Source organism: Mauremys reevesii, linkage group 2, assembly GCF_016161935.1.
Source record: "Mauremys reevesii isolate NIE-2019 linkage group 2, ASM1616193v1, whole genome shotgun sequence".
In the NCBI taxonomy this organism is placed as follows: domain Eukaryota; kingdom Metazoa; phylum Chordata; order Testudines; family Geoemydidae; genus Mauremys; species Mauremys reevesii.
This window is the reverse complement of record NC_052624.1, coordinates 15,146,395-15,163,101: the sequence shown is the minus strand read 5'-3', so window position 1 is coordinate 15,163,101 and position 16,707 is coordinate 15,146,395. Positions and strand designations below refer to the sequence as shown.

The window sequence follows — 16,707 nt, the reverse complement described above, 5'->3', positions numbered from 1 at the left end:
TACCTAAATATATTTGTGTGTGATTTAAAAAACACACCCACCCACCCAATATTTTGTCAAAGCTGAAGGAAAACTTCTTTTTTTCCATGCATAAAGGTCTGTGATGGGGTATGCCACATTCCCAATCAGGAGAAGGCTAACAGCTCCTCTGGGCTCTATCCCTGCCCAACAGACATACCGGCAGAGCCTGCTCCAGATGGAGGAAGCAAGCTTAAAAAGGAGAGCTGGTCACATGAATAGGCAGCAAGCAGGAGGAAAGCAGCTGTTCCTTGGAAGGTGCTGACTCTTGCTTCCACTGACCATAAAGGCCTTTGAAAGGGACAAAGGCCTCTGAAAATGCCTGACTGTGACCCCAGAGAAAGGGGTCCCAGTCAGCCCTATCACAATGGTGGAGAATGCGGGCATCAACCCCTACACCTGATACAAGGGTGGAGAGAGGGAGAGACTAGAAACCCTGGGACTCTAAGTGAGAAGGAGTCAGAGTGCTGGTGTCAGTGGTGGCTATGATTCAGCAATACCAGGCTAACCAACAACGACAGTTCCAACAGCAGCGGCTACAGTAGTGGACTATGCAGCCGCAGATACAAGTGTCACAGAAACAATAGCTGTTGAGAGAGATGGTAACCCAACAGAAAGAGTTGCAGACGTGATTCAACAAGTAATGTGAGCCTTACTTCCCATGGGGTCCCAGCAAGACCAGCTTCCCCAGGAATAACTCTCCCGCAGGTCCCAGTGAAGTTAACCAAGGTGGGACCCAATGAAGACTCAGAGGCATTTTTACCACCTTTGAGAGGACAGCCCTAGCCTCTCAGTGGCGCCCTGAGCACTGGGCTTTAATATTTGGTGGGAAAGGCTATCGCAATCTGGATTAAGAACAGGCCAAGAACTATAAAGGAAGTGAAAGCTGCTATTCTAGACTATTTATATATTAATGAAGAGACATTGCTTCTGACCTAAGTTGCTGACATACCCCAAAGACTCCAGACCTCACGTAATAGGCCAATGCTTGAAGGAACATTGCTTGTACTGGCTGCACTCTATGGAATAGTCTGGAGCCCGGGTTGCCAAGTTAATTCTAATTGAATAATTTATACAGATACTACCAACAAGAGATTGAGAGTGGATGTTACGACACTGCCCTGGGTGTCTGTCAGACACTGTGTGACTGATATGAAATTTCATAGCAGCCATGAGGCATGAGACACAGACACTAAGCCCTTAACCCATGCTTATGAGGGGCCACATTGAGAAGTTCCCTCCAGGAGGACCAAACTGCCTGCTCAGGAGATGCCCTGCCCAAATGACCATCCTGTATCTCACTTGGCTGAAACAGGGTCCACAGAGGGAGATTCTAGTGCCATCCCATGACCAAATTACCTCCCACAAAGAAAGACATCTCTGAGGCTAACCCAGTACCCTGTTACTCCTCTGAGCAGCAAGGACATGCAAGGACATTCAAGCAAAGAATGCTCCCTCATGGAATATAAATGTGCCTGGGTCAGGACCACAGAGATGCATGCTCATAAAAAACTTCCCCCCCCCCAAAAAAAATTTAATAGTACTGGTCTACAAGGGAAGAAAGTGTAAGGACTCCTAGACTTTGGGTGCAGCCAGACAGTAATTCAAGCCTCTCTGGCTGAGGAAGACAGTGCCCAAAAGAGACAATCCATATACAATGCATACGTTTATATAAAAGCCTACCCCTGCCAGTGGTTACAATTGACTGTGGGAGTGAACATGAAAATTCTCAGTGGCTCTAGCTGGAGAGTTGACCAACCCAATAACAATAAGATAAGACTTTTTTTGGCAATCATGAATGAACTAACCAACCCAAAAGTTATGGACTGGGATGATCCCTTCTCATGGAAGATATAGAGCTAGTGGGACTCATGGAACCAGAAGACCTCTCGTGACCTCAAGAGCACCCCAACCTAGGCCAGAGTTGGAGAAGAAGAAGATATTCACCCCAGACTTAGGGGCCCTAGACAAGAAACTTTGTCCAGGAACAAAGAGATGACCCCACATTAAGCTATGCCTATGAGCAACAAGCCTCTCTAAATGGAGAAGTGATGGAATCTCAGTGGTTGGAGCAATATTCCCATTTTGTACTCAAGAAGGAGCACCTGTACCACGTTGAGTGAGACCCAACCATCTGGGGAAATGAGGACCCAACTACTCATGCGATGCAAATACTGCTGACCAGTAATGCAGCTCATGCATGATGTTCCTTGTGCCAGCTATCTTGGGCAGGAGAAGACGCTGTTGTGACTACTGTCCCGCTTCTAAAGGCCTGAGGTCCACCAGCAAGTAAGATAATATTGCTTCTCCTGCCCAGAATGCCAACTGTCTACTGCCAAAGGTGCCCCAAAGGCTCTACTAGTTCCTTTGCTACTGATCACAACACCCTTTGAAAGAATAGGGCTGGATATGGTCAGGTCCTAGGAGAAGAGTGCCCCCAGGTACCAGTACATCTTGGTAGTCATCAATTACATGACCTGATATCCAGAGGCTGTTCCCCTTCACATGGCAAGGGGAACTGTGATTGCACCAGAATTTATTAAACTTGTTTTTCATGTGTGGAACTCCCTTGTGAGATATTAACTGACTAAGGGACAGACTTCGTTTTGCAAGTGTTGCAATCTTTTGAAGATTAAATCTTTGAGAACTTCTGAATACCATCCACAGACAGATGGTCTTGGAGAGAGATTTAACAAAACCCCTATAAGAAATGCTGAAGTACTTCATCTTATCTGACCCCAAGAACTGGGATCAACTGCTTTTACCACTCTTGTTTGCCATAAGGGAGATCTCACAGACCTCTACAGGATTCTCCCCCTTCGAACTATTGTATGGGCATCAGCCTCACAGGATCTTATATTTGCTGCCTGAAGGTTGGGAGGAACAGGACGTGAGCACCATCAATTCAACCTAATATATTGTTCATCTAAAGGAGTGAATTAAATGGCTGAGTATATTCACTACAGAAAATCTATGGAAGGCATAGCAGATATAAGAACAATGCTATAGTTGAGGGACACACCTACATCATTTCCAGCCAGGAGAGTGAGTCCTATTATTGTTACAGTTGGCCGAGTCTAAGTTAATGGCCCATTGGCAGGGTCCTTTTGACGTAGCTGGACAAGCAAGAGTGGTAGACTACAAAATAGTGTTACCAGGCCAAAGAAAAGAGAATCTACCACATGAATCTTCTCAAGCCCTTGAAAATACAGGAAGCTTTGCTGATAATTCCTTTTGCTGCAAGACCTGAATTGGGACCACAAGTTCACACTGGTCATGTGTTGATAGCTGTGGTGGTAGGTGTGGAACACTCTCTTGGACAGAGAGTACAACTCTCCCAAGTTACTAAGAACTTCACTCTCATGCTTTCCTCAACACCCAGAAAACCTCACTTAATACAACACCACCTGGAAACAACACCTAGACAACAAGTTAGGGAGAACCCCTAGCCCCTACCACAGAAAATGTGGGATAGGCGGGAAGAAGTATTGGTGATAAGAATGGGGGTAATCAAAGAGTCCAAAAGTGAATGGAGGAGCCCCAAGAGTTCTGGTCCCAAACCCAATGGTTCAATTATTTTTTGCATTAATTTCTGTAAAGTTAATTCTATTTCAAAATTTGATATGTATCCTATACTGCAGGTAGTCAAGCTACTGGAGCTGTTAGGATCTGTGAGATACCTTAATACCGTCAGTCTCATGAAGGGATAATGGCAAACCCTGTTATCCCCTTCCTCATAGAGAAGACAGTCTTTTCAAGTCATTATGGGCACTTTCATGTCTAAACCATGCCTTGGGGCTGTGGCAACTTTTCAACATCTCCTGAATAAGGTTGTCCATGCCTACTACCAATACACCACTGCCTACCTGGATGATGTCATTATCTATAGTACCATGTGGGAGGGTCATCTGCAGCATGTGAGGGCAATATGGGATCATTCCAAGAAGCCAGTCTCACAGCTAACCCAATTAAATGTAAGTTAGCAACCACTGAAGATACAGTATAGGAGGTGGAGTCTTGAAGTCATAAATTGATAAGTGCTGGCTTTAACCACATGTCCCATCTCCCAGACAGAAAGGCAAATGAGATGTTTCCTGGATATTGCTAGAGATTTATCCCTAATTTTGCTTCTGTGAGGCAAACCTGAAGCCAACCAGGGTTGCTCACTCAGCTGCCATGACTCATCTGTCCCTTTCTGGGTTATGGCTTTTGACCCTGTGACCCTCACTCCCATCCTTGTTTTTTTCATTTGTCCCCTGAACTTACTTGGGATCTGAGTTCAGTAGCTCCTCCCCTAAGGCTGGAGGAGGTGCCTTTGGATGTGGGCAAACCTCAATAGGTTCCACACCCAGGGTATGTCTACACTACGGGATTATTCCGATTTTACATAAACCGGTTTTGTAGAACAGATTGTATAAAGTCGAGTGCCCGTGGCCACACTAAGCACATTAATTTGGTGGTGTGCGTCCATGGTCTGAAGCTAGCGTCGATTTCTGGAGCGTTGCACTGTGGTAGCTATCCCGTAGCTATCCCATAGTTCCCGCAGTCTCCCCCGCCCATTGGAATTCTGGGTTGAGACCCCAATGCATGATGGTGCAAAAACAGTGTCGCGGGTGATTCTGGGTAAATGTCGTCACTCATTCCTTCCTCCGTGAAAGCAATGGCAGACAATCATTTCGCGCCCTTTTTCCCTGGATTGCCCTGGCAGATGTCATAGCATGGCAACCATGGAGCCTGTTTTGCCTTTTGTCACTGTCACCGTATGTGTACTGGATGCCGCTGACAGAGGCGGTACTGCAGTGCTACAGAGCAGCATTCATTTGCCTTTGCAAGATAGCAGAGACGGTTATCAGTTGTTCTGTACCGTCTGCTGCTGTCATGGGTGCTCCTGGCTGAGGTCGGCCGGGGGCGCAAAGACAAAAATGGGAATGACTCCCCAGGTCATCCCCTCCTTTATGTTGTATCTAAAAATAGAGTCAGTCCTGCCTAGAATATGGGGCAAGTGTGCTAGAGAACCAGTGTACCAGAGAGCACAGCCGCTCCGTGTCAGATCCCGCAGAAATGATGAGCTACATGCCATTCTAGGGGGTGCCCCTGCAACAACCCCACCCGTTGCTTCCCTGCTCCCCCAACCCTCCTGGGCTACCATTCCAGTGTCCCCCATTTGTGTGATGAAGTAATAAAGAATGCAGGAATAAGAAACACTGACTTGTTAGTGAGATAAAATGAGGGGGAGGCAGCCTCCAGCTGCTATGATAGTCCAGGCAGTACAGAATCTTTTCTTTAGACATGAAGTGGGGGGCTGATGGAGCTCAGCCCCCAGTTGCTATGATGAAGACGGTTACCAGCCGTTCTGTACCATCTACTGGGAATGACCGGGAGTCATTCCTATTTTTACCCAGGCGCCCCCGGCCGACCTGGTGTACAATTCTTTCCCCTGGTACAGCTCTTGTTCCGGCTCAGGTGGTAGCTAGGGGATTCCTCATGATGGCTCCTCCTTTTTTCCTGTTCCACCCACTTATATATCTTTTGCATAAGGTGGGAGTCCTTTGTCCCTCCGGGTTCCCATCCCTCCTCTCAATGGAAAAGCACCAGGTTAAAGATAGATTCCAGTTCATGTGACATGATCACATGTCACTGTAAGACCCCCAAGCCTTCATTCCTCCCAGCCTGACTCACAGGAAGGCTTGCCTACAAATAGAGCCATCTACCGTCAATAGTCCCGGTTAATGGGAGCCATTAAGATTCCAAACCACCATTAATGGCCTACACTTTGCATAATTACAATAGGCCCTCAGAGTTATATTTCATATTTCTAGTTTCAAATAGAAGAGTGATACCTTTATACAAATAGGATGACCACACTCAGTAGACAATAAGTTTTGTAATGATACCTTATAAGAGACCTTTTGCATGAAGCATATTCCAGTTACATTATATTCACCCATTAGAATATTTTTATAAAATCATATAGACTGCAACATCACAGAAGGGACCTCAGGAGGTCATCTGGTCCAACCCCCTGCTCAAAGCAGGACTGTAACGGGTTGGGACTCACCCCTGCGGTGCCTCCTGCTGGTGACTCTGGGAATTAGCTCTTTCCAGTGGAGCACCTCCTCCTGGTGGAGTCCCGTCCGTTGTTCTGTCCTCTGTTGTTGTTTCTGGACCCGCATTGCTGCGTGCTCGGCGGCATCCTCTTCGAGGCCACTGCCCTCCGGCAGTGCCCCTTAGTCCATCTGCACCCCCTTCCGGGGGTCGGTGCTCAGCAGTCCCACACCCCAGCCACTATGTTCAAACACCCTTTGAGTCCAATCCCTTTTGTCAGGGATCTGGCGTAGCAAGATGGCCACTCCCTACAGCCAATGGCTGGGTGCACTGCAAGGAGTGAAGGTGTGGGACCCAGGCCCGCCCTCTACTCTGGGTCCCGGCCCAGGGACCCTCTGGCATCAGCCTCGCTGTCCTTCTCTCCCCTTCGGCTGTCTGTTTCCCTGGGCCACTTCCCCTACAGCCCCTTGCACCCGCTAGGCCCTTCCCTTCAGGGCCTGCAGCCTGGCAGGCTACGGGTTCAAGCTCCCTAGCCTCCCTGAGCCTGGCCAGCACTGCACTGTCCGCGGTGCTAGTCTCCTCCCTTGGAGACTGACCTTCCCCTATCAAAGGCCTGGGACAGACTGACTGCTCCTGCTCTGGGCAGCCTTTTTATATGCCTGAGCCTGGTCCTGATTGGCTGGCTCTAAACTGGGCCCTGATTGGCTCACAATAAGCCCCTCTCTGATTGGCTCACTGTCTGCGCAGGCGCCCTGGCCTGCCACAGCCCCCTCTCACAGGGAGTGGGGCAATGCACCCCACTACAAGGACCAATCCCCAACTAAATCAAAATGCAGTACTGCATTACTCTTGCTACAAAGTAGCTGAAAGGGAAACAGCTGACAAGCTTCTGCCACCCACAAGGACTTATGAAACCCAGAACAGCCTTTGAAAGGGGCAAAGGACTCTGAAACTGCCTTAGAGTGACCACCAGAGAAAGGCACAGGTGCCAACTCTGTGGGTTCTCAGGGGTTGGAGCACCCACAAGGAAAAAATAGTGGGTGCTCAGCACCCACCAGTGGCCCCAGCGATTAGCGCCTCTCCCTCCCTCCCAGCTCTTCCCACTCGCCATGGATCACCTGTTCAGCGGTGTGCAGGAGGTATGGGGGGAGGGGGAGGAGCAAGGGTGGGGCATGCTCAGGGGAGGGGGTGGAAAGAGGTGGGTGGAGTTGGAATAGGCAGAGCGGGTGGTGGGGCTTTGGGGGAAGGGGTGGAGTAGGGGCAGGGCCTGGGCGGAGTGGGATCAAGCATCCCTGGAAAAATTAGAAAGTCAGTGCTTATGGAGAAAGGCCCTGCCTATCGTAAGGTCACATTTAATTTTCTACATGATCATCACAGCCAGTCTGGGAATAAATGGGTTTTTGTATATGGCATTGGGTAATGGATATACTCTCCTACTAGCAGAGTTAGTTGACATGGTCCAGCAACAAAAGTCTTTAATCAATGGCCAAATCTTGGTCCTACTGAAGTCAATGGGAGTTTTGCCCTTGAGTTCAGTGGGATCAGGATTTGAGCTTAAGACAGTGCATCTCCAGGGCCCAGTTCTGCAGCCCTTACTCCGGTAAAATGCCTATTGACTTTGTGCAACAACTTTCTGGTAGCTCCAATAGTTAGTGACAGATTTTCTAACTATATCTTTGCAAAGCAAGGGAGCTGGGGTATGATCCACAGCTGTGTTTACAGAGAGGTGCAAGAGAGCTCACGTCTCTTGCAAACATCACACTGAAGATCTTGGAGTGGGAAGGGTTCTGATAAAAATGCCAAAGGCAACTTGCTTAAGAGAATAGTGTCACTGTGGTATTTTTAAAGTGAAATTCAGTGGGAGATGAGTCACTCATACACTCATCTCTTTCACACTTTCCTCTGGTTAGAGTAGAGTGGAAATTTCCACTTTTTATTTTATTGGGCTCATGAATGCAGTTTCCAGTGGAGCTGCACATTTCAGAGTGGGGTTATAGTAAGAAAAATGATAGCCTCTTACTCAGTATTTCTGCTCCCTGTAGACCACATATGGTATGTCTTCACTGCAATGTAAGCCTGGGCTCAGACTCAGGTTTAAGCCTTAACCACCCCCGTCCATCTACACACAAATCTCGTGAGCTCAGATATAGGGTCCAATTACCCAATGGGGTAGAGGGTCCAAATCCAGCTGGAACCCAGGGTTGAAGCCCTATCGTTTTGCAGTGTGGTCACAGCCATGCTGGACTCAAGTCCTGGGAGTCCACCAACATTATCCCTCAACCCAGGAGCGGCTGTTCTTAGACTTCTATCCTACAAATTGCTAATTGACACCCGGGAAATGGAGGCAACCCCCTTTGTTCAAATACAGCTCAGCGTTTAACTCTTTCATTTTATCCTGACGGCTGAGCTGCAAACACAGTGAACCTTCTCCTGTGTTTGCAATGGCCGCTGACCAGAAGAAGTCCTTTGCCAAACATGCTGCTTCCTAGTCACGGAAGCACAGCCAGATTTTGATGAATCTCTGGCATAAGGCAATCAAAGAATTTGATTTTAGTAAGAGTACTGGGAATGACTATGCCTACCAATAAATAGAGAAGAAGCTGGCAGCATTGGAAATGTACCAGACTGGTGACCAATACAAGGAGCAGATTAAGTGGCTCATGACCAAGTACTGCAAAGCCAGGGGCCAGAGCTGCACCTCTAGGAACTCGCTGTCATCATGACCATTTTATGAGGACTTTGACTGGATGCTGAGCACTGTGCCTAGCATGAGACAACATTAGTGCATGATGACCTGGGCAGCGGGGATGATGCCCTACTGACCTCAGAATAAAGCTTGAGAATGGATGGTAGCCAACAGCAGGTGCCAGGTGAGGCCACTGATGTGATTATGGTGATGAAATTAATTCCTGAGGAGGCTTTGGCCTGGGCGCAGCTGCAGCATATTGTGGGACCGTACTTGGAGGAGCTTGCTGATGTCCTCCCACAGGAGAAGCAGCCTGCTGCGGAACTGGCAGCAGAAACAGAAGAGGCAGAAGTCGCTCTGGAGCCAGGTAAATTTCTGGCTTTGTTTTTGTGTTTATTAATATAGCTATGAGAAGGTTTCTGTTTTATGAACCAATGCAAAAGTTATTACAACCACTGAGTAGCAGCAGGTATCTCTTAATGGCGGATTGCGTGCCAATGCCTTGGTGTCCATCCCTCCTCCACCCCTACATGGAATTCAAAATGGAGATCGGGAAGCACAAACACTGAAATAACCCTATAAAAGTGATTGTTTTTACTAGAAAAACACAAATTTTTGCTAGGACGTCCCAGTTTGTTAAAAATTAAGAACCTTATATTGCCTTCCCTTAAGCATGCTGCTCTGTACCAACCTAACGGTGTAATGAACTGCCGGCAAACAGTGAACTGTGCAGGGAGTGCGAGGGGAGTGAAACGTAGTCTATTTACAACCGTAGTCCATTTAATTCCCCATGGTAGTGTATGACACTGGGCCCAGAGTCTCAAAAGTATAAGCTCCTAACTACCATTGATTTCAATGGAAGTTTGAGGATAACTCTGTATCCTCTGTAGGAGCTGTATCTCCCAGAGGGAAGACCTAGGTGAGGGTGCCCATGTGACTAGTCACTGCCCAGCCTTCCCCCTGGAAGTGTCCATGGGCAGATCCATGTTGCTCTCTACTTGCCACAAGGTAGAAGGCTCCTTGTAGGGCCTACTACCTAAGTGAGGAACTGGGGATCCATGTGGTTGCTCCTCCCCACTCTCCCCTTGTTCACCTCCCATATCGGTATAACCCTACTGACTTCAGTGTAGTGACTCCTAATGCGACCCAGTCTAATTTAGATCAAAATCAGGCCCATCATCTTTTGATTTGTAAATGGAGCTTATTAGATCTGGCAGCTGTGGGAGCTATTAAAGGTGGACTCTCACAACATCATTCTGGGACAATCCGTGTTCTGATTACAGCAACACTTTAAATATCACAGTCATTCCTGGAACGTGCTGTTCTCTAGGATTCTGGATTCATCCAAAGCCAAAGGACCCAGGCCTAGATCCTCAAAGGTATTAGGCATCTAGCACCCATTGATTTAAATGTATGCATTTCAATGGGAGTTAGGTGCCTGAATATCTCCAAGAATGTGGGACCCAATCTCAAAATAAGAATGTAAACACTGAGGTAAAGGGGGAATGTACCAATCTGTGTTACAAGAAGAATTTCAAAGGGCAGTTTTTAATTACAGGTGATTCCCTATATTTCCATCACTACAGGAGCAAAGAACAGTATTAACACACAGGTGGCGTTTGATATTTCAGCTATTGCCCCGCAGTGCATATTTGGAACATGAATTTTGTGCTGCTCGTTCAATTAACTGACAGGAGATTTGTATCATCAGCTAAAAACCGTGCAGCAAGCGTTGTTTAAATCAGCAAACTTGAGAGACCTTCATTATGATCAGCACATGTGGGGGCTTGTTGGATTAAAACAGAAACAAACTGAACCCAACAAATTAGAAACTAGAAATAAATAAAACGTTTTATTTCTTATTGCCTAGCCTCAGGAGAAGAGCAAGTTCGGCTCTACGGTGCTGGCTAATCCTTTTTGGGATTGTAACTCTGTTTCCATTCTGTGTGGACACCAGTTGCGGGAGCTGTGCAAAATGTAAAGGGTTTGCTTAGCGTGGGGTTGTGTGACTGTTTTTCTCAGGTTGATCTTATGTGGGCTCACGTTAGAAATGAACCCAAAATCCTATCTCCAGTTAACCCAGCTCCAGGGCATGGGGAAGATGGCATAACAATACCTAGTGGACAGTCAAAGCGATGCTGGCCACTTCACTCTCTTGTGTACGATTGGCTAGGAAACTGACATGCCTTAACTGTGCCAGCCCCATGAGCCATTGGCTCAGGGGAACTTTGACTTTGTCATGCTTTTCGTCAGTATATTTCTAAGAAGGTCAGTACCATAATCCTCAATTTACAGATGCGGAAACTGGCACAGAGTTCACCTGGAAGGCCAGTGGCAGAGCTGAGAACAGAACCCTGGTCTTGTGACTTCTGGTCCAATGTTCTATCCACTAGACCACACTGCCTCAAAATACCCAACCCTGTGACATCAATTAGAAATATCTCCTGAATCTGCTCCAAGTGACTTTTGTAGGAGCCAACATATGGGGCCAAAATTTCCTTTCACCCGTGCAAGCCCATTGAAGTTAAGGGGATTGCATGGGTATAACTGAGCGCAGAATCTGGCCTATTAGATAAAACTCATTATCCCTGTGAAAGCTTGCTCTATACACAGACATTTGGGGCCAAACTATGCCCTGATTTAGGTCCTGATCTTGCAAGCTACGCTGGCACAAGGGTCTGTTCATGCAGCGCAACATATAGGATTGGGCTTTGCACTCTTCACAGTCCCACTGAAATGAAGAGCTTGCATGGAGTATACACAGGGAGCAAGATGTGGCTCTTGATAGATTGACTTTGGGCATGTTTTTATACCTTGCAATGCCATTATAGCAACTGATATGAAAAAAATCTTGCCTTCCTTTCATAGGATCTGGGTTTGAGTTTTCAGTTGACTTTAACCAAGCTACAAAGGCCTCGCTAGAGTAATGAGATAGAAAAGCCAGAGGGCAGTTGTGTATGAACTTCTAGCCTGGAGAAAAGCCTGGAAAAAGAGTTTGGCTCTAGCTGGACAGCAGCGTATTGAGAACAAGGGGAAACTGAACTCGGCACTAGGACTTCATCCAGCATTTAGCACAGAAAAATCCATGTAATCTTAGTTGAGGCTGAAAAAGCAGCTTCCGCTCATCTGCCACTGTGGCTAAAAAGTTAAAAAAAGAATGCTGTATGCAATTGGAATAATGGTAGGAGGAGGGGCTAAGAGGAAGGTGCATTCGGTTTCTCTATCTGTGAATGTGATGCAGAGAGACATTTGTAGTTTCCAATAAGCAGTTCATTTATCTTAACTTTATACCTTTTTACTCCATGGCTGGAAGAGTGATCCCAATTAAGGCAGCACAGCAGGGTTTCCAGTATAAACCTCCTAACGCTGCAAGTTACCTTATTTACTACATCCAGCAAGAGTTATGATCACCAGTGAAAAATAAGCTTCCTCTCTGGCTGCTGGCCAGAATCCTCCTCGCAAAGCAGAGGAGAAGGACTGGGAGGGGGAACACATTGAAATGTAAAGCAGCTAACATTTCTACAATATATGTCGGCATCCCCCAAGCACAATGGGCAATTAAAAAATGTTACATTGTACTCTTCGCCATGGAAGAAAAGCTCATTTTGATGGTGGAAAGGGCCAGAATGCCACAGACTGTATTGCAGTGTTTTCCTTTCTATGTACATTGCTGAGTACAGAATTTTAAAAAGCAGGATTTTAGCCTTAACAGATAAGAAAACTCTTGGGACCTCATTTCTCACCATTTAGAAGCACAGAGGTTGGATAAGGAGCAGATTTTCAGTTGCTTTCCACAGCCACTTCTCTTTATTTTCATAGAGCCATTTTACGTTAGAAAATTGTCGAGAAAGCTGTAGCATATCTTCATTTGTTCCTCTCTTCCCCCCACTGCCCAGCTTCTGTACGATCCCTAGCCTTGAACTGCATGTGAGTAGTTTACTTGCAGTACCAGGAACAGCTGCCCAACAAAGCGATCAGAAAGTCCACTGTAGCTGCACGCCACAATCATGTTGCACTTTCCCATTCTGGTGGGGCGTCCCAGTCATGGTAACTCTGATAACCACATTGGCAATTTTCCAGGAATCCCTATGGACTTCATCTGAGTTGTGCAATGATCTCAGTCAAAAACAAATACACGCAGCCATTATGTTTGCTTGAACTGCCATGTTCCCTAATAGGTGAATGGGAATGGCTTGTTGCCTGGGTTCACCATAGGGTGACCAGACAGCAAGTGTGAAAAATCGGGATGGGGTGGGGGTAAATAGGAACCTATATAAGAGAGAGACCCCAAAATCGGGACATCTGGTCACCCTAGTTCACCAGCAGTGAAAACCAGCTGTGATGATTTGGGTAATCTGTATATTTATAGCCTATGGATTCTGTTTGATATTGGGGGCTCTTCGTATGTATCTGTGTCAGACTGCAGCCTCCATTTTGTCTGCTTTCACTGTTGTCCTTTTCCCTCCCTCATGAAAACAGAACCACCCTAGACAATAGGCTGGTTCCAACCCAGGGGAACTGGTTTATCAAGAAGGAGGTTGCCTGACAACAAAGTCCTCTCAGAGGGGTCTGTGGTCACCTGTTAAGGCTAATCAGGAGGTCACCCCCACCAAAGAGGTGACTGGAAGGTTATAAAAGGACAGGAGCTGCTCTCTTCTGGGCTCTTTAATCATTTTCACCAGCTCAGGCTGAGGAAAGCTGCTGCAGGAGCCTGATGAGGTAGGGAGAACTCTTCCTACCTGCGCACAGATGGACCCTCAATGACTCCCAAGAGGAGAGTGAGCTAGAATGAGGGGCACTGTGGTTAGGATGTTTGTTTTCTAAATGATCTGTACTCTCTTGTGCTTTATCTCTTAAGCAAAGAGTAATTAGATTGGAAACCTTTTGCCGAGTCTGTGGCCAGTTGCTTTGCTACCACACACTCCTGAAGAGAGAAATTGGAAACCAGAAGGCTAACGCTTTTGGTGGGATTCTGGGGAACATGCTTGAGCTGCTGCGGAAGCTTAGGGAAGAAGGCACTAGTCTCAGGGCCTAGGCTATTGGACTTCAGGGTCCCCTCTCCCAAGAGGAGTGTCAGACACAAAGCCTGCACTGGGAGAATAAGCATAGAGGCCCAAAAACCAAGGACAGTGCCTGAACTATACCCAGCCCCAGCAAGCTAAGGGGATGATGAGAGATTCAGCATTTGGCTCCTCTTGCGGCAGTCTGGTATGTGTTCAGCAAGAGGAGCTTGACCAGAACAGTGACACCTGCCTTTAAAATAAAATTACACACAAAAAAAAATACAGTCCCTTAGTACACATTTCAGTAAGTTCCATTAGAGTCCTTCCTCTTGTCTCAGTTAGCACTTAATTGAAAAAAACAGTAGCCCCAAAAACCAGTGGACCAATACATTGGTTTCTCATTTTCACAGCCTAGTTGCCATCTGGAACCAGTGGGAACCAGATGAAAATCTTTAATTGAAATTTCTATTCTGAAATCAGTGTTGGGAGAAATTCAACAAGGTCTCGTTGGCTCAACTGTTGTATCTAACACTTGCTGAATAAAGCTGCTGTAGATAAATGCAATACACACAAAAAGTAGAGGAGCTGGGGAAGAGAGGACAAAAACAAAATGGTGGAGCACTGTTCTATTATTTGAGTTTGCTTGAGGGAAGAACCTAGTTTAACCCTACTGTCTGTCTAATTGTTTCATTTACATCAAGCCACTTTCAAAGCTACCCATTGGCTCCCTATTCTGGACTTGGTTATTTGAACATTGTTAATCACTTCTCTTTCCATGTGGAAGAAAATAAACCTCACAAGTTCTAGAGTTACTTTTGCTGCCAAGCACCCAGTGGAGTAATGAAAAAGGAAAGAAGGAGGAAGTTTCCCTTTGTAGTTAGACTGAGGTTTTCACAAGGTATTTTAGGACCTAAGAATTAATGTTTTGAGACTGGAGAATAGCATTTCTTTTTCCTACTCATTTCTGAGCTTGGGACAGAGTAGTACTGTGCTGTGGCTTCTTTGACACTGTCATAGGTCTCACCCCCACTTAGAGCTGTTGGGTTCCAAAATGGGGACCTGCACTGGTTTCCCTCTAAACTAAAAATCCTAGTTTAGATTTGGTAAAAGCTGCCACCACCCAATAAGGTATGTGTATTGGGACACAGTCCTTCCCCAAAATCCTTGGGGATCCCAAGAGCCCCAAATCTATGGAGTTCTTACACCCAGGAGAAATAAACCATTCCCCCCTGCTTCCTCCCCCCTCCCTTTTCCTAGGAGAGATACCGGGATCTAACTACAGAGGGATGCCTCCCCCTCCCCTTTCCCTGAGAATCCACCCAAAGAAAGATTAACCAAGTTCTTAACAGAAAAGATTTATTAAAGAATAAAAAGAAAGTAACTTGTCTCTGTAATCCAAGATGGAACAATACACAGGGTCTAAATTTATTAATCTCTGGAGAGAATCCCCCCTCCTTTCTTTCTCAGTAAAAGCAAAGTAACAGCAAACAGGAATAAAGAATTTCCTTCAGCAAACACACAATTGCAAATGTAGAAATCAAATTATAAGACTAATCCGCCTTTCTAATTAATACTCACTATTGAATAGTAGGAACTACTCCAGGAGAACCTGGAGACATGTCTGGCCTCTCTTAGATCCAAAAAGAGAATTCTAACAAAGAACACAGACAAAGGCTTCCCTCCACAGAGATTTGAAATTATCTTGTCTCTGATTGGTCCTCTGGTCAGGTGGTCATCAGGTACTGCTTGTTAACCCTTTACAGGTAGACAAAAACCTTAACCCTTAACTATCTGTTTATGACAGACACGTTCAGTATTTTGGGTTGGAGATGGCCCAAACTGTGAGAGTGGATACTGCTGTCAATATCCCGATATTGAGGGCAATTGGAGTCAGTGTTCTGCTTGGGCACCATTTTTGTTTTGGATTGAAGACTGATGTATACGCAAGAAGACAATCAAATGTGATATTTAAAATCTGAACTACCAAAGCTAGAAGAAACAGCTCTACAACATGGGAGCACTGGGAATCCTAGTTTTGTAGAGATGTTCCATAATGGTTCATGAGATGTTACATCTTGAAATTGTTCACTGCTCCATCATACCTGACAAGAGATAAGGCCTTCCAGAGAGAGGGGGATGCTGTCAATATCTGGTATCCTGGGCCAGTGCACTCCTGCCTATACTGGTCACAATAATAGCAGCAATTTGTGTTGAAGCAGGAACAGAGGAATGACCACCCGATAGCAGGGAGATCTCAAACATAGATGGAGCGATCTCAAAGGGAGGAATGGAACGACTGTTCAAGCCAATGCAACCATCGGGGAGAGGATGGGACTTTATATCCCTTTATTTTTTTGATCAGATGGACCACTGCTCCAGGCAACAAACATGAAGACAAATTAAAAAGTTGTTTAAGCCCCACACTGTACCTAGGTTAAAATTGCTACACAAAGGAAAGGGAAGCCTCTGAATATGAGAGTTGTTCAAGTGATTCAACTGACATGGTGAGACTATCTCTATGAAACAGCCTCCATGCCCATTCAGCCATGTCTCTCAACGGAGACTGACCTTAAAGCTGCCAGCTTACATGGTGCATGCTGTGATGCAGACACTTGTCTATGGGAACACAGAATAGGAAAACTATAAATCACTTTATGTACTATAGGGCACCCAAAAATCATCACAAGGTAATGGCTTTAAAAGTGAAAAGCTCTGCATTATGGTGTCAGTCCTATGAAGTATCCAGTCAGTGATACCTTGCTTGTAGTGTTTGAAATCTATTACTCCACTGTTAAGAAAACAAATGTTTTCAAAGCAATTTTTTGTAGGTCCTATACAAAACATTTTTTCCTCCTGTGGCTGGAGTTGCATTGGACTCAACTTGCAAGCATTGTTCTGGTTCTTGCACCTCACTGTGGGACTCTGCCTCAGAATGATGCTGTGGTGCAAGAACAA

General features: G+C 46.0%; 1 long non-coding RNA gene across 1 annotated transcript in view; it reads left to right on the top strand.

Moving 5' to 3' along the window:
* Positions 1–1,444, top strand: part of LOC120396646 — a 69,159-nt gene extending 67,715 nt beyond the window's left edge. Inside the window, exon 3 of the long non-coding RNA XR_005593272.1 lies at positions 97–1,444. This is a non-coding gene — a long non-coding RNA (uncharacterized LOC120396646). The remainder of the gene's footprint in view (positions 1–96) is intronic.
* Positions 1,445–16,707: the final 15,263 nt, after the last annotated feature.